This window comes from Schistocerca nitens, chromosome 4 (assembly GCF_023898315.1).
Source record: "Schistocerca nitens isolate TAMUIC-IGC-003100 chromosome 4, iqSchNite1.1, whole genome shotgun sequence".
Lineage (NCBI taxonomy): Eukaryota > Metazoa > Arthropoda > Insecta > Orthoptera > Acrididae > Schistocerca > Schistocerca nitens.
In genome coordinates this window covers 344,056,169-344,075,175 of record NC_064617.1, presented here as the reverse complement: position 1 = coordinate 344,075,175, position 19,007 = coordinate 344,056,169, and positions in this window count along the sequence as shown.

Genomic DNA, 19,007 nt, shown 5'->3' with positions numbered 1-19,007 from the left:
TTCCCGGTCCAGAGAAGAACGAAGACACAAGTGAGAAGACAGCAAGATGCAAGGCAGAAGATTTGGAAAAAAGAAGAGACAGGGCCAGAAGAGATCAAGAAACCTTTTCAAATCCCTTTCCATGCTCAGCGAAGACGCGGCGAGGCTCACGGCCGATCGTCATCCCATGTCTGACGGAGGCATGTCGAAACATTTCAATAAACCATGTTAAAGAGGCAGGAGAAAGAACTGTCTGTGACAGACTACTATCCGAACAAAGGGAAATAATAAAAAAAATTGGGATTGTGTTTAAAAATATTTGCATTTGAAGACTTTTATGTGTTAGCAACAGGTCCTTATTGGCGATGCGTTTGATAATTTTTATCTTGACACGACGATAATATTTCCCAATATCTCATATTTTTCAACATGTTTTAATTAAGAAAACCTGAAGTTAACATTTTTGGAAAGGTTGAGATTCGAGTGTGTGATAAGTTTTTCAGAAAGAAAGGATAGATAGATGTAAATAGGTAGAGGTATTCCATTATGTCTGTTTAAGTTTTGTAAAGTAATTAATAGGATTAGAAATTTAATATGTTTGTAAATGTCAAATTTGAAAAATTGTGTAAAGTTATAATGCCTGGATTTAAGATTTTGGGGAATGTAAACATGTTCATGAATAGGTTTATATCCTTAAAGTCATGGGACTCATTTGGTTGAGTTTAAAATAAGTCATACAGCTTTATTATAAGATATACAAGTTTCTTAGATTGTGATTGATATGGAAGCTGGAGATATTGAAAAAGGGGGGGATAATGTTAAATGACGGTTTCCCCAACTTCAGAATATATCCGTCATCATTTAACATAAATTAGATAATCAAAAAACAGATCAGTCTCAAAACTAGAATTTTTAGAGATAATACAAATTTAATTATAAGCTACAATTGTTTGTATTTTAAATTGAAATTATGATGTAGACGACTATATTGAAAGAAAAGTAGCTTAGACAAGTTAAATAAAATTGTATAAAAATCAGAAAATTAGAAAGAATTTTAAATTTTGAAAAAAAGAAACATAACTTAACAGCTCAAATCTGTAGACATGAAATCAAGTACAATGTGAAATAGAACAATAAGGAGACTAGATCGAAACACTGTCTAAGGTATACAAAATATTAAAATAAGAAGTTGGTCAGTAAATATTTCAATTGCTAGTCAGCAGTTGCAAACAATTTTGCACTGACTTCAATCAATTTATCAACCATTGATTGACCCAGCGCAAATTGAACACAGAAGGAGGATATGGAAGGTGGCAGAATAAATTAAGATCAATTTCGCATCTTATATAAGAGTTCAACCATCATAACGGGAAGGTGAATATGGCATCTAACTTATTTCGGCGGTAATGAGCAGATTTGCCTATAAGTATGTAATGCAAAAGGGATGACACTCAATCCACGCTATTAAGACACCCCTCCTATATAATGCATGCCAGAGAGCAGAAGGTGAAACAAGCAGTGAGATTAATCGTTTTGTGTGGAAGCCAGCGTGGGCAGACACAGAGGCTGCACCCTGGAGGCACTACAGAAAGCTCTTAAGCGGCCGCATCCCACGGCGGGTCAGCGACTGGACAAGTGACGCATACTGCAGGGCATAACAGACCGCCAGAAGCAGGACAGAAAGAAGCTTTAGAAAAGTGCCTTTCGGAAGGCCAACGGGATATGAACAATATCAGTGACGCATTCGATCACGTGAACTGCAAGTGGTACACATGTGATAGACGCATGTAACTGTTTAGGCGCCTGGAGCAGGCACAGAACGTCCGATTGGCGGAAACGGACTTGGAAGAAGTAAAGTGCCGAGATTTCGACGCAGTTGAATGGTAGTACCCTTGCAATTGATAGAGTTTCCTCAAAATTAGATGAACGCTCCTATTGGACGAAAAAGCCATAATGTGGAGAACGAAAGAACCCAGGTCTGGAGAGAGTTCAGCTACGAGAAAGACGAGAGCGAAATTTTTGGGGACTCCTCTCTGAACTGACGTCAAGTGCAGAATGGAGTGCATAACGCTCTGTGTGACTCAGAGGAGAAATTTGTGTGAACACTGTGTTCACAGTAGCTGATCTCCAGCTAGAAATTAGCTGTAGCATCGTTGAGCTCCAACTGTGGAGAAACGAACCAGCCATTTAATTGAACTTGCGAGAACTAAGAGGGCATTAGAATATGCATGCTGCTCCAGCCAAGCGCATGTATGTCGCCATACTCTGAGACTAGAGATGAGTTCATGTTTTCTCGCGTATCAAGAAACGTAGGGAGGGTTTGTGCTGGAAAATTCAGCTAACGTCTAATTAGATTTTATAGGAATTTCAGGGGGCGAGAGCAGCCATGCGGAGGACAATTAATCGCAGCATACGTAAATACCGTGTGCAGAGGCGTAAATTTGCTGGTTCACCAGCTTGCGTCCCCTGTAAACTCGAGCGACCTTGGGTAATCTTTTGCTCGACTTGTTACAAAACTAACCATCCTCCGTAGATTTGATTGTAATCGTAAAAGTAGTACTGAACTTTGAACTGGAATCAGATGATTTATCGTATTATAATAATGGCGTATGATAAGGGCCTCCCGTCGGGTAGACCGCTCGCGTGGTGCAAATCTTTCGATTTGACGCCACTTCGACGACGAGCGGAGAAAATCCCCGACCCATCCGGGAATCGAACCCGGGCCCTTAGGATGGACAGTCCGTCGCGCTGACCACTCAGCTACCGGGGGCGGACATGATTTATCGTAGCACTGCCCAACATCATAACGTAATCGTAAGAAGAATTTTGTAAAGAAACTTTTAGATAAAACCTAATATTGTTGTGTTTAGAATTATTTAATTTTTTTGAGAGTTACAATTTAATACTGTTGTGTTTAGAATTAGTTTACTATCAGAGGCCGAGATGCATCATTTTGACAACTGTCTTAACTTTGTCACATTGTAAACTGCGTAAAAGCGTGTATTTCCGTGACAAAATTGCAATATTAAACAATGTCATTACAGCCTACACTGTTGTGTTCAGTCATAGAATCAGAAACCACCTAACCATAACCTTACATGGGCTATGGCAGCACACGATCGATGCAAGCGCCTTTGCTAACAGCACGACATCGCCTACAGCGCCACTCCTGGGCTCGTGACCTCATCGGTTGGACCGTAGACGACTGGAAAACCGTGGCCTGGTTAGATGAGTCCCGATTTCAGTTGGAAAGAGCTGATGGTAGGGTTCGAGTGTGGCGCAGACCTCACGAAGTAATGGACCCAAGTTGTCAACAAGTCACTGTGAAAGCTGCTATTGGCACTGTAATGGTGCAGGCTGTGTTATCATGGAATGGACTGGGTCTTCTTGTCCAAATGAACAGATCATTGGCAATTTGCAACCATTCATTGAATTCATGTTCCCAAACAATGATGGTATTTCCAGGGATGACAATGCGCCATGTCACAAGGCCACAACTTTAGTTTTGGACCACCGTTTCACTATGGTGTATTTTATAGACCTTTTTCTACACTCCTGTTTTTAGCTGTCTTCTCTTACGTCGAGTGGGACTGACGTGTAGTCGTTTTTTATATCCTCTCTGTCTTCGTGTTCTACAGTTTTGACTTGGGCGCGTATGACACCAGTTTTTTTTTTTTGCCCACTAAAACAAAACAATCCAACCAGGCCACAATTGTCTGTAGTTGGTTTGAAGAACATTCCCTACAATTCTAGTGAATGATTTCGCCAGTCAGATCGCGCAACATGAATCCAATCAAACATTTATGAACATAATGGAGAGGTCAGTTCGTGCCCAAAAACCTGTACCGGTAACAATTTCGCAATTATGGACGGTTCTGGAGGCAACATGGCTCAGTATTTCTCCAGGGACTTAAAAAAAAAAAATGGTTCAAATGGCTCTGAGCACTATGGGACTCAACTGCTGAGGTCATTAGTCCCCTAGAACTAGTTAAACCTAACTAACCTAAGGACATCACACACATCCATGCCCGAGGCAGGATTCGAACCTGCGACCGTAGCGGTCTCGCGGCTCCCGACTGCAGCGCCAGAACCACGCGGCCACTTCGGCCGGCTCCAGGGACTTCCAACGACTTGTTGACTTCATGCTACGTCGAGTTGCTGCACTACACTAGGCAAAAGAAGGTCACGATATTAGAAGGTAGCACACGACTTTTGTCACTTCAGTGTTTACAAACACTTTATAAAAGCTAATCAGTTCTACAACTACATACACACCCCGCCATCTGCCATATGGTGCATGGCGCGAAGTACCTTGTAGCACTACTAGTCATTTCCTTTTTTGTTCCACCTGTAAACAGAGCTAGGGAATAACAAGTTTCTGTATGCCTTCATATGGGCCCTAATTTCTCTTATCTTATCTTCATTATAGTTATACAAAATTCACGTTGGCGGGAGTAGAATCGTTCTGCATTCAGTTTCAAATGCTTATTGTCTAAAGTTTCTCAATAATGTCCTGTGAAAAGAAAATCGTCTTCCATCCAGGGATTCCCATTTCAGTTCACGAAGCACCTCTGTATCAATAGCACGATGACCACATCAACTGGTAACAAATACAAGAGAAAGCTTCTGAATTGCTTCGATGTCTTTCTTTAATTCCACCTGGAGCCTTATTCTGTATCATTCATACCCATCGGTGCACTAGGTTAGCCTTGGTAGTGACGTCATTTTCAGTTCATTGGCCGAGGCTGCTATTCTGGCCGCGCGGGATTAGCCGAGCGGTCTCAGGCGCTGCAGTCATGGACTGTGCGGCTGATCCCGGCGGAGGTTCGAGTCCTCCCTCGGGCATGGGTGTGTGTGTTTGTCCTTAGGATAATTTAGGTTAAGTAGTGTGTAAGATTAGGGACTGATGAACTTAGCAGTTGTAATGTTGATGCATTAATTTGTTCTGAAAGCGGTGCTGATATTCAAGACAATAAAAGCGGGTTAAAAGCTGTGAGCTATCTGGGGAAGTTAACCTTGCATTACTGAGCAACTGTTTCACCAGGTATCCAGTCTAGCTTACCAAATTCCCAACCAGACAAACATTAATTATAATCTTTTAATAGTCATCTTACGACAATCGGTGTAAAGAGAATTTAAATAAAAAGAAATAAATCAGTTTATATTTGGACATTTATTTTAACATTGATCATTGTTCCGTTAAAATTTCAGCATATTAAACTTGATTCATAACTAAACTGGTGCCTTATTTAGCATTGTGAAAATGTGAGTTTGTAATCTTATGGAACACATCAAATTTCGAACCAAGATTGGGAGACTGCATACAACACTGCATTCATAAAGTAACACACGAAGAACGTTGAAACATGTGCAAGAGGAAATTAATCACAACCAACCGATTCAATTTTCACCCAAAGAAGTTACGTTCATAGAGCAATCCTGTCCGTCTTGAAATTACCACACACTGGTATAATAAATTTGTACTAACTCTCTGTGAAATCTTCCCAAAAAGAATAGCTGAGGGCTACTTTGATGATTACACCACATGCTTCACGTGGTCAATTTGGTTTACACAAAGAGTGTAACTCCACAATAATTTTGATAACTAAAATAAATTACATCGAAATGCAAATTACAAAAGAAAAACCTCAAACTGATTACTATCATCTTACCATTAACCTGATGGGTCAAACAATTGTATAAGCACGTGGTACTGGTCTCACAAAGTACACCCCACATGGGTTGAACATAAAGAAATCTTGCTATATTGAAAAATATTGTCAAGACGAGACGTTATAATCTCACCCACATTCGCATTTAAGATTGATGATCTTAGTTAGAGTTACGGATCATCCACACGTGGTTCCACTTTACTCACAAAGTAGTGACAAAGCAACTACTGGAAGATATTCTGAACTTCACACTCGAATTACACTGCGTTGCAATTTAAGATAACATTAGACATTTTAGATCTAAACCTAAAATAAAGGTGATTAAATTTTCAGTTAGGCTGAACTTAAGAAATCCATTGTCCTACAGACTTAGCAGAGACGCGCTTAGCTGGAGATCTTACCACTTCAGACGCTCGCCGCGGACAGACTGGCGTGGGCCCCTACCGAGGGTGTTTCACAGATACAAACGGAAGTGACCAGAGAGGCAGCTTCCTATACCAACATGACAAGGGATGGACAGGACCATACTAAGAATAGAAACCTCTCTGCTATTAGAAAGCGTAGCTACCTGTTCTGACGTTGGTCCTACTGTTCTCTCGTAGACAGGCAACTAGAAATACATTTGCTCATTCATCCTTTCACACAGAAGTGAAGGGGTATGACAGTATCTTATCATATACACTATATTAAAAAAAACGGATGTAGGTTCCATATGAGACTGTGTGACATGAATTACATATAAACTGTGTTTTAAAGTGTAGTAGTGTGACAGATCGTTCTTGTTTATGTGTAAAAGTAACATGTTCCACTGCTCAGTCTCCTCCCAGATAGAGTCACAAACACCACAGTAAATTTAGAAGTGGAATGTATGCCGTAAATGACAACAGATTTAAGAAATTAACATGAAAGGAACCCAACAGAGACCTTTCACAGTTAAGTCCCATAAGACTTCACACACATTTGAAAATTTTTGAACATATTCTGTAAGCTTCTGAGGCCTGCTGCCAATCAGTCCGCGCGCATATTTTTCGGCAACTGTACTGAGAGGTAGTTTGGTTTGGACATGGCCTCTCGTTCGGTTTGGTGTGATTTGTTTACAGCTAGAATCTGTTAATTTAGAAATATTGAGTGGTTTTAGTTTCGGATGTAGTGATTAGGTTTTATTGAAGAATCACCAGGACACATCCGAGTGGAAAGTGAATTCTGATATACTGTTTTCCTTTGTTAGAAATGTTGTTAAGTAAGTAGGCTGTATAGGTATTTTTATTGGTAACGCCACGTAGCGCTCTGTATGAAAATCACTGGCTGTGCTGTGTGCAGTCTGTGGCTGGTTTGCATTATTGTTGGCTATTGTAGTGTTGGGCAGTTGGCTGTTAGCAGCGCGTAGCATTGCGCAGTTGGAGGTCAGCCGCCAGCAGTGGTGGATGTGGGAGAGAGATGGCGGAATTTTGAGAGCGGAAGATCTGGACGTGTTTCCATCAGAAAGAGTAAATTTGTAATATTGGATATCATGGACTGATATATATATATATATATATATATATATATATATATATATATATATATATATATATATATATAAAAGGGGATAAATCGGATGTGAACAACTATAGAGGAATCTCCTTACTTGCCGTCACATACAAGATATTATCAGCTTGTCTTCTTGAAAGAACACAAAAACTGCTAGAACCCAAAATCTCAGATTTCCAAGCTGGTTTCAAACCAAACAGATCATGTCCAGAACAAATTTTAAACTTGAAATTGATTACAAGGATGAGACAAATGCGAAGGAAGCCTACAGTATATGTCTTTGTCGACTTTAAAAAGGCATATGATTCAATTCACAGACCCACACTATTTAAAATTCTTGAAGAACAAGGACTGGATAAGAAGACACGGAACATCATAGAGCAGACATTAACAAATACAAAATGCAAAGTGAAATTCATGGGAAAACTTTCAAAATCATTTGAGATAAAAACTGGGGTTAGACAAGGTGATGGATTATCACCTCTGTTATTTAACTTAGTTCTGGATAGAGTCATGGCAGAATGGGAAAAAGAACTCAAAAAAGAAAAGTACTGGAAACTAATATCACTGGGAACCAAAAACGATGACCTACAAATCCCCTACTTAGCCTACGCAGACGATCTTGCAATAATGGCAGATTCTAGTGAAATGGCAGTCAAACAGATAGAAACCTTAAAAGAGTGTGCAGGAAAAGTTGGCCTACAAATATCTTTTGAGAAAACGGTGTTTACAACAACAAATCTAGAAATTTCTAAGTTACAAACCAAATATGGAGAAATTAAGAGGGTACCATACTTTAAATATTTAGGAGAGATAATTTCTGAAAAATACTCACAACAAGAAAGAATATTAAAAGCTCGTAGGGGTCTAGGGCTGGTCCAAAACATTTACAATAAAAAATGTCTATCTATAAATACAAAAATTAAACATTATAAGTCGGTAATTAAACCAATAATGCTATATGCCAGCGAAACCTTGACACTTAAAAGGAAAACAGATATGGAAAACCTGAAGAAAGAGGAAAGGAAAATCATTAGGAAAATTCTGGGACCAAGATGGACCAAAGAGGGGTATAGATTACAGAAAAATTCTAAAATTGAAGAATATTCTAACATAGAGATAGACATGAGGAAGAGGCGTCTAAAATTCTATGGCCACATAATGAGACTTCCCGATCACAGACTTACAAAAAAAAAATAGTAAGATACGTAGCATCCCTTGTTAATGGAGGAGAATGGATCAAAAATGTAAAGAAAGATCTGGAATTAGCCAACATTACTACTGAAGACATGAACAAAAGAAACAATTTCAAACTTAAAGTTGACAAATGGGAGGTCAAACCAGAGACAAAAGCGCCGAGAACTGGAACAAAATGGAGCGAAGAAAGAAAAGCTGAATTCTCGCAAAGAATGAAGACCTGGTGGGCAAACAAGAAGAATAAGAAGCCCCAGAAGTGAACCATCTTTACTTAGCGTCTTCCATGTTGGGAGCTTTACGACTAATAATAATAATAATATATAGTGGACTGTTAAGGCAGCCAGTCCACAGTGAAGTAGCCGAAAGGGCACGCGTCAACTCACGCCGTCTGGCGTTAAGTCTGGAACAGGATACGTGATGAATGTGATAAAAGAACGTAGCTACTAGAACACTTAACTTTTATATTGTCCTTTGGTATACAGCATTCTGGATGATACAAGTGAGACTATCTTGAGATACATGCAATGGTACAAATGGCGCCTTGCTAGGTCGTAGCCATTAACTTAGCTGAAGGCTATTCTAACTGTCTCTCGGCAAATGAGAGAAAGGCTTCGATCAGTGTAGTCGCTAGCAATGTCGTCGTACAACTGGGGCGAGTGCTAGTCAGTCTCTCGAGACCTGCCTTGTGGTGGCGCTCGGTCTGCGATCCTGACAGTGGCGACACGCGGGTCCGACATGTACTAATGGACCGCGGCCGATTTAAGCTACCACCTAGCAAGTGTGGTGTCTGGCGGTGACACCACAAAATATATATATATATATATATATATATATATATATATATATATATATATATATAATGACTTTTGAACACTATTAAAGTAAATACATTGTTTGTTCTCTATCAAAATCTTTCATTTGGTAACTATGCCTATCAGTAGTTAGTGCCTTCAGTAGTTTGAATCTTTTATTTAGCTGGCAGTAGTGGCGCTCGCTGTATTGCAGTAGTTCGAGTGACGAAGATTTTTGTGAGGTAAGTGATTTCTGAAACGTATAGGTTACTGTTAGTCAGGGCCATTCTTTTGTAAGGATTATTGAAAGTCAGATTGCGTTGCGCTAAAAATATTGTGTGTCAGTTTAGTGTTGATCAGAATAGGTAAAGAGTGAAATGTCTGAGTACGTTCAGTTCTGCTCAGCTGTTTGAAAATCAAATAATGTAAGAGGTTTATCAGCACAGTAATTCATTAAATTTTCTAAGGGGACGTTTCAGTTTGTATTCTTGATACTGTAAATGAGTATAACATCAAAAAAACATTTTCGGTCGATATCTTACAAAATACGGGTTATTTTTAAGTAATTAAGAGTGTAAAAAGCATTAAATTTCAAGATGTCAGCTCTGCTTACTTATATTACATGAGTGTTAGCTGAAATTACTAGTGAGAGCGTACTTTTCCTCTGAATTGATTGGTTATTAATTATCTAGACGCGTTTGCAACTTTTAAGTAACAATGGAAAGGAATTTTGTATAACCTGGTAACGGAAACCTTCCAAAATGTCGTTCATTTACGGATTATGCCCGCATCGTTTGCAACGAAGTCAGCCTGCGTGCCTCTTCATTAAACTGAACAGAAATAGAACGCATCTTACGTATTGGTTGTTGTGGCGGAAGTCTACATTGTCGTGGCCGCGGGAGCTCGTGGAAGAGGAAGTGTTCACACGGCGGACACTCACGCGTATTTTTCGTATGAATAGATCGCTATGGCGCATAATTTCAAAAAGACTACGATCCAGTTTACGTTTGAAGCGAATATGCCAGATCAAAGGCTTTTGATATAGAGCGTTTTTTGAGGCAAGAAGTTCGTTTACCTGCAACTGACCTAGTTGGGATACAAATATCCATTGTAAACAGCACAATGTACGTAAAGATGAGCGATGAAGCTGCATATGACAGAAATACCGCCGCTGCTCAAAGGGGATTTCAGTTTCGACGCTCTGATGGCCATGTCAGCGATGTAACAGTAGCTCCTTCAGGCTTGGAAGTCAGGGTCGTTCGGATATTTGAACTGCTGTTTGAGGTACCAGAATCGATGGTTATTGAACCACTGCGACCATATGGAACGGTACTCAGTCATACGCCTGAACGCTGGGCGAGTTTTGGCACCTACCCCGTGCTAAACGATGTCCGACAAGTGCGTATCGTTCTTAACAAACATATACCTTCATATTTATATATTGGAGGATGTCGAGCTATTGTGATTTACGACGGCTAGCCGCGGACATGTTTCAGCTGTGGTGAAGAAAGACATATCCGCTCGGAGTGTATACAATGTAGCATCATGTAACTGCCACGTGGAGAAGCGTCACAGCAAGAAGTTCACATACAACTGCCGATGGCGTACGTGTCGGTGGGTCGCCGGGTGGTGTTGCCGAGTTCGGAGCGTTACACGGATGTGTTGGTGCAAGAGCGGACATGGAGAATGCCCCTACACCCACCTCACGGCAGGTGAGGGAGGGACCTTCTTCACCCTCACTAGTAGCATGCAGCGTGGAAGTGGAGGTCGAGACTGAGCCGGTAGCAACGGACCAACGAGCGCCCAGTAAACAATGTGAGGCATCGCCTACAGCGGCAGGGTGTAGGGCGCGCAAACAACGATTACCGAAGCGTCGCAAAAGGCGTCGCCGTAGTTCGGGTGACACTTCTTCCCCTAGCCTAGGGGACACGGAAGTTCTTCGAGCGGAAGAGATGTCTGATATGGAACACGTGCCTTTAAGGGACGTTGAAAGGATTCCTTCAGGTGGTGACCAGATGTCCTGCCTTCCAGACAGTCCCTCTTCATTGAGACCGGCTGACCCGGTACAACTGACGGAGCACATCAAAATGCAACAGAGGGTGTTTGTGGGGTTGGAGACCAGTATGACAGGGCAGAACAAGTCGAAGACACGCCGGAATTGGCACCCTCACTTGATGACGGCTCACTTAATAGGCGCACACCACAGAACGAAAACAATCGAGGGAAGCCCGTTAGCGGGCAACCCTCTGAACACGAGTAGTGGACTAAAGCCTTTGGAGTTTGCAATGACATGACAGGAGCATGAAGACAACGAACCAAGCATATACGGTGGGAACAGTGTACATTAATACCGTACGATCGCTTGCAAAGTTGCAACTTTTCTGGGACATGATCTACGCCACAAACGTGAATATTCTGCTGGTGCAAGAAACCAGCAATACTACCTTTCCAGATGTGCGTGGTTACAACACTTATGTTGCTCCAACTCCAGACGTAGGACTTGGCACGGCGATATTAGTCCAGGTAGGGATTCTAGTGTGTGACCTCGATTATCTCACTTCAGACCGGGATTTGGTGATGACTGTGAACGGATCGACGGTCGAGTGTGCAGTTCTACTCGGAGGAGATTACGCCCCTACTCCGTGGCAGATATGATCACACCTTGGTAGGAGAGGATTTTAATTGTGTTCTCACACCGAAGGATCAAACCTTGAATGTTAACTCCTGCTATGCATTGCGCTCGATCTGCCGAGATATGACACTAATGAACATCTGGGAAAAGATCCATGGGCAGCGTGAGGGTTCCACGTTTTTCCTTAGCCACTCGGCGAGCAGACTGTGTAAGTGGGCTGCTTCTGTGTTGGCAGCGCTGTGTAGCGCTTTGCATTGGATCTCTGACTGCGCTTTCTTTGTAAGAGACTCTGTGGCTGGTCGAACTCGTTGTTGGAAGTTAATCGCCAGTATTGTTGGGCAGTTGGAAGTTAGTCGCCAGCAGTGATGGAAGTACTGTTGGGCAGTTTGAGGTGAACAGGTAGCAGTGACGGATGTTAGATTAGAGAAGTTAGCATTGATGAAGCGTAAATGTCTGAAGTGCTAGCGTAGGCTAACGATCTGTACATGTTCGACTTGGGGACTGAATAGTATTCATGATTATATACCTTTGTACTAGACGTCAATGACGATTTATATTCGTGTTTGAACTGGATGTCACATTATTAAGATAAAAAATACATTATTTGGTTTCCAACAAAACCTTTACTTTGCTAACCAAATGCCTATTAGTAGTTAGTGGCTTTAGTAGTTAGAATCTTTTATTTAGCTGGCGATATTGACGCTCGCTGTATTGCAGTAGTTCGCGTAATGAAGATTTTTGTGAAGTACGTGCTTAATGAAATGTATAGGTTATTGTTAACATTTCTTTTTAGTCAGGGCCATTCTTTGGAATTAATTATTTGAAATCAGGTTGTAATTTTTTTGAGCAGTCAGATTGCGTTGCGCTAGAATATTGTGAGCCGGTTTGACATGATAAGAAAAAGTAAAGGGTAAGTAGGCTCAGTACGTTCAGTTTTACTCAGCTGTTTCAGAATCAAATAACGTAGAAGTTTCATCTTCTCAGTCATTCTGCAATTTAAGTACAGACACACTCATTTAAATAAAGAAGTTTCAATTGGATCGGATTTATGTTTCTGACGGATTATGAGATCACGCGTTGGCTGCTGAACGTTGGCCCACAGCTTTGCAGATCACCTTGCATATTCATGTACGTTGATCCTCCGACGGCAGCGGGTCTGGCAGAGCCGCAGTTCGTGGAAACTTAATTCATGCTTATTGGTGGATCCTGACTGTCACCAGCGGATCGAAGAAGCGTGACAGATACGCAATCGCTGTCCCGAGCGTCAAGCGGAAGTCCGTCGCATTCAGGCGTGGATTTTACCCACCACGAGACGCCAATTAGAGGGACTTCCGATCCGTGCTCGGTGCTTGACAACGTCGATGGAGAACGTATTTCTACGCATCATGTGTCCAGGGGACATGCACGTAATCGCCAATCCTTGATCACGGTGTTCCATGACGGGGATGATCGGACATTGCTGCTGGGTTTCTGGAGCATTATCGCCTCCTTCTCAACAGGACGCCGACCACAATTGGATACGAGAAGACATTTTGCGGCAGATGCAATTGGGGGATGGTACGGGTGCAGCGGCGTTATTGGTACCCCTAACGGAAGACGACATACAGATGGCACTCACGAAGAGTGCAGTGCATAAATCCCCTGGATCAGATGGGCTGAACTCGAACTTTATCACGAACCTGAAGATCTAATGATGCCCCAATGGGTGTTGACGTTTAACGAGTTATTACGCCCTGACACGGACGGCGCGTCTCAGTTAATGGCAGGAATGATTATACCAGTACCGAAATCGGCGGCGGCAAGGCCCAAGACTGTAATGTCCAAGACATTACCACCAGACCAGGCTCGCGTAGGGGTTCGGAGCAACATCCATTCTATACTAGGTGAATATCGTGAAATCATTGCCCTGATGGAAGCATATCGCATGCGAGCGACGTTCATATCGGTGGATTTTGATCGAGCCTTTGACAGGATCAACCATGATTTTCGTGACTTGGCCGTGCGACGGATGGCGATACCTTAGGATTTCATTACCGTCGTCATGCGGCAGGGAGGTAGGGACGATTCCTGTTTACACGTCAGTTAGGCAAGGATGCCCTTTGTCGATGGTGCTGTTCACAATACCGCTCGAACCATTGATGCAGACTCTTCGACGGACTCTTACAGGCGTCCGAGTCCGTGCGAGTTCCTTCACGTGTCGCGCAAGTGCAGACGACTTGATGATAACCGTCCGATTGGAGAACGAAGTACGTAAGTTGGTTGCCCTTCTTACTAATACGGCGTAGTGGCGGGAAGCAGCATCGACATGAATAAAACCAATATTACGCACATCGGACGGTGGACACCATGCAATATTTAGGAATTTTGTTCACCTGATCACTACGGAAATCAGCGGCGGCGAGCTACCGGCGACTGCTCCAGCACGTTCGACTGCACATACGCAACAGTTCACTCCCAATCCACGACCTGCTCCAAAGGATGGAGTATGTTAATGTTTATCTTGGCTCACGGTCGACGCACCTGGCACAGATACTGCCAGTGCCACATGGTATTGCTAACAGGTTAATGGCGGTCTTTGGATACTACGGCAGCCAAGGGATGCTGTTTAGGATCAGGTAGGGTCAAATACCAGTCTTTAACTCTCCCACATCATTCTGGAGTACTCAATGTCACGAATGTGTGGAAAAAGGCCCTAGCTCTATATCTGCGAGCGACGGTACCAACCTGGAACCAACGGCAACACACCATCACGTCGACGATCTTGGGCGTTATTCTTCCCCCGTTCTTTGAACCGCTGATGGCGGTAGGCACAATATCGCCTTCTTTTTCTCACGTCGCTTGATTCTCTGTTGATTTTAGTTATGTTCAGTGACAAATACCTTCTACGAAGATCTCCATAACACGTGCGATATATCGATACTTGAGGCGTCATCAAGGCAGCAATGTTGTCGAGCTTAAACACGTAATGAGGAATTGGCGACAGATGTGGCGAGCTGTCCATACGTCTCTCCTCGCCACGGCATCGATATCGTCTTGGTACACATTTATCAACCGCAAGGCAGTCACCCTCCTACGATTGTACGACATTCACATGGTAGATTCCCCACTCTGCCTTATACGCGTGCAGGACACCGACGAACACTGTCTGCAGTGAGGGGAGACTAAGGATGTTTGGCGGCTGACGCAATGCATCATGGCAATCCTCTAACGCACCGACAACTCCGCGATTACGACGGACGCTTAATTTTCCCCGGGCGTTGTCTTTTTCCCTCACAGAAAATGTCCGCAATCCGCTGGACTGGACACGCATCGCACTACGAGCTCTCACAGGCCGTGATATCGGGCATGGACTATTGCTCTATCTACTAGAGCATCATGAGATCGTCCGACGTCACTCTAAATACAAATCGCACTTTGTGAAGTTACTAGGCAACATATTTCGTGACCCTCCCAGTGCGGTGGGGAGAACCAGGTTTGTGTAGTTTCACGGGCTAGGATATTCCTCTCATTGATGTCACGAGGATGTCACTTCGGCCCTACATTTATTTCTTTTCTGTTTCATATGTGATTGTTTTTTTTTCCCTGGGATATTAAAAAAAATAAAAAAGTAAGAATTTAAATAAAGGTACAACGTTTCCTTCCCCCTGCCTCTCCCTTATCCTGTCAGGAGACAGGGACGCCGTGGCTAGGCCTCCAAGCACGACCTCTGCCCACTCTGCTCCCTGACGTATACCTAAAACACAAAAAGGAAAGAAAAAAACAAAAAATAAAAAGTGGTAAACGTCGTGGCGCAATGCAGCAATGAAGTTGCTGGATTGAATCCACTCCATTCCATTTTTTAAATCTCCGTTCGGTACAAAAAAAGAATAAAAAAAGTTGCAGAGGCAAAGGATTGTAGTGCTTCGGGGTCCCTCCGGGTATAAAATTTTTTTCCTCTTCTTTTTCTCTTCGTATTTGTAACACATCCTGAGACTTTCTAATACGTGAAAGTTAAGTTTTTTCTGCAATATTCGTTGTTATTTACATGTAAGAGTGTGCTTTTCCAATAATGAGTATCTCGATTATGTTACAACTGTGTGTTTAAGCAACAAAAATGAAATTGCTACTAATTAAATAGCTGTGCGTGAAACAACTGACAGTGACATTTATATTTTTTCTTGTCACAAATAATTCACCATTTTTTCCAAACACGTAGCGATTTCCGAGATTTTGGTTAGATAGGACTCTAAGAGCACAACTGATATTACTGCAAATGAAATTAGCAGCAATCATCTTTACACTCTTGCTTGTCATAAGTATTTATCTGCGATCGAATCCTTAACGACAGTAGACAGAGATGAAAGATCCCTGCCATAACATTTTTAGACCATACTATCATATACGAAATATTCAGATTCATCAGATGTGTGGTATGAACTTCGACGAACTTGCATTCCTACACGCTCCGGAGAAGGTGTTTGTTAAATTTTGTTTCTAAGACGTAATCATTGACGTATTATGTAGAGAAGTAGGCTACTTCTTCATTTGGATCTCTGGAAGCGAATTGAAACCATGTTCTACGCACCTTATTATTCTTTGACATTCTCTGAAACAATTTATGGGCATTTTTGTGAATGTATGTCTACAATGTGGTACTACACATGATTCCTAACTCATTTTCCGAAATATAAAATCCAAAACAAGATCTCAATCTGAACGAGAATAATAAGGCATTTACGACAATTTCCAGAACATAGTCAAATACCCTATCGTTATTATGCATGTATGGAAACACGTGATCATGGAAATTTGAGCAGTACTGCGTACTGAGAAGAACAGTGTGCCTGTGTCGGCTGCTAGCCACTTCGGGTTTGTGGCGCTGTGCTCGCTGCAGTGGGCATGCGCGGATCTTGCTTTTGATTGGCTGTCTCGAGAAGAACCGACAACAGCACCGTGCGACATCGCTTCCAAAATGGTTAGAGAATAACAGGGGGACTCTCCTTCGATAACCAGTCGGCTCGGTGTGCTCGTCTACAGAACCGATCGGCATAGCGGCCGAAAGATACAGAATAGAGACGCTGGCAGGGATATCGAGCGTTTCTCAAGAATGGGTCGCACTAGTGTTCTATACACTCATATCCTGTCTCCTCTGCAGATGAACCACATTTTCCCCAAATTCGACCAATAAACCGAAATCGATCATTCGCCTTCCCTACTACGATCCTAATGTGCTCCTTGCATACAAGTTTGTAAAAGCTCATCTTCACACATGCACCTATATTCTTCTATATAAAGTATGATAAACGTTTCATGTGATTCAGCAGACACGCACTCAAACACAAAAATAAATACATCCACCCTCTCTCTCTCATTCAAGTGCATAGTGAATGTACAACTGGAATAGTAAATATACAGCAGGGATCCGATCCTGTCCTCACAAATGACCACTTATCATCATTACACGACAGACCAATTTTCAGTTCATTGAAAATTAACCGGTAGTACCATATGTGGCACACCACCGTGTCATCATACAAGCACTCCAGGAAGACTGCATGGTTGAACGACTCACGCCCTTAGCCCATTGTAGGATGAGACCTGATTGTGTATGGTATGTGTACATTTTGGATTGGAGACCCATGAACTCCAGAAACTGCGATTTATTCACCTTGTCTTTCATCAAGTCGATAACCTTATTGGTTGTCAGACTTAAGTCAAATGGATTATCAACTGCATATCCAGTCATGTCGAATGTGTTAGGGTAGCACCTTATCACTTCATATGGATCACAACATTTCATCCAGTAAATGAAGCTGTCCGAATCCGTATAAAGTAATTGTCTGTCTTCTAAATACGTTTTAGGAAATTTGTAAATGGTACATATGGACTTATGACAAGTCCAATATATACACACTAACATAAACAGTTTTCGTAGACAATATCTAACCTTCGCCATCTCTAGAGTTGGAAATTCATTGTTGACATTAGTTAGTTGCCTATTTAAAGTTTGGCATAGCAATGTAATATCTAACGCCAAAACGTCCATCCGTACGATTTACTGAATAAATATCGCAGTGTTTTCTAATATTCTGCATTATTTTACCAGAAACAGAGCTGTACATTAATTCGTAAATATCTTTTTTAAAACTACAAGGCGTGGGAGCCCTCTTCTGGGCATGAGATAATCCAGATTATCTCATACCATTCAGCGAGCAGGGTGCGTCGCAATATCACACCAAATTGTCCCTGCAAATGGATGTGGAAGTCAGTAACATCATCGTCTCCGTTTATTGCTCTAAATTCACAACAAAGGGAAGAATGAAAATGGTCGAATATCTTGGATCATGAATGATTTTGGATATCTCATATTCCCAAACACTTTAACATGCATTTAAGAACATTAGTGGACCTGTATACCCGTCAGTGGATGGCTGACTGAATAGAATTACACGCTAATCTGACTCTGGAGATGCTGGCAGTTGGTAGTAGTGTCTACCAGAATGAGCAGGTGGGTGTCATACTGGTTCCCCATAATCGATGCAGCTTCTGTAGCAGCTGTCATATTGACCAGAATGAAGAGCCTGATGCCAGACTATCTACCCATACCAACTGTGGCATCTCTGGAAAAAAGAAAATGATAGTATCATGGAAATAAAGTTAATAGTAGTCGTTACATGTATATTACACACATAGTGGGTGACAATTATGTGCTGCACATGAGGAGTCCCCTCCTGCCAGTACCAAGCTGAATAATGGTGCTAGCACATCATCCTGCAATGCAGTAGCAGGTCACTTCTGATGTAGCACAATGTATTGCTCAGTTCTGGCAGCTACATCCCACTCCTCAGTGACATCTACAACAACAACACAGCATTATTATATATATATATATATATATATATATATATATATATATATATATATATATATATATATATATATTGTAAATCAAACTCTTTGAATTAAAGGTAGGAGGAGGGTGGGTGTAGTGAATGAGACTCAAACTGTAGCGTTATAAAATTTTTTTAAAAAATATACAAAGTATTTATTTACCTTCTTTGACAGGGTGAGAGCCTGCCTTTACAATAATGGATATAAGAGCCATACATGAAAATAAAAACAGCCCTTACACTGTCTGTTAAATTTACAGGTAACATTTACAGACTTTTCGTGTCCTTGAAACAACTCATTGACATTTTTAGTTGCAAGCATGCACTAATTCACAGG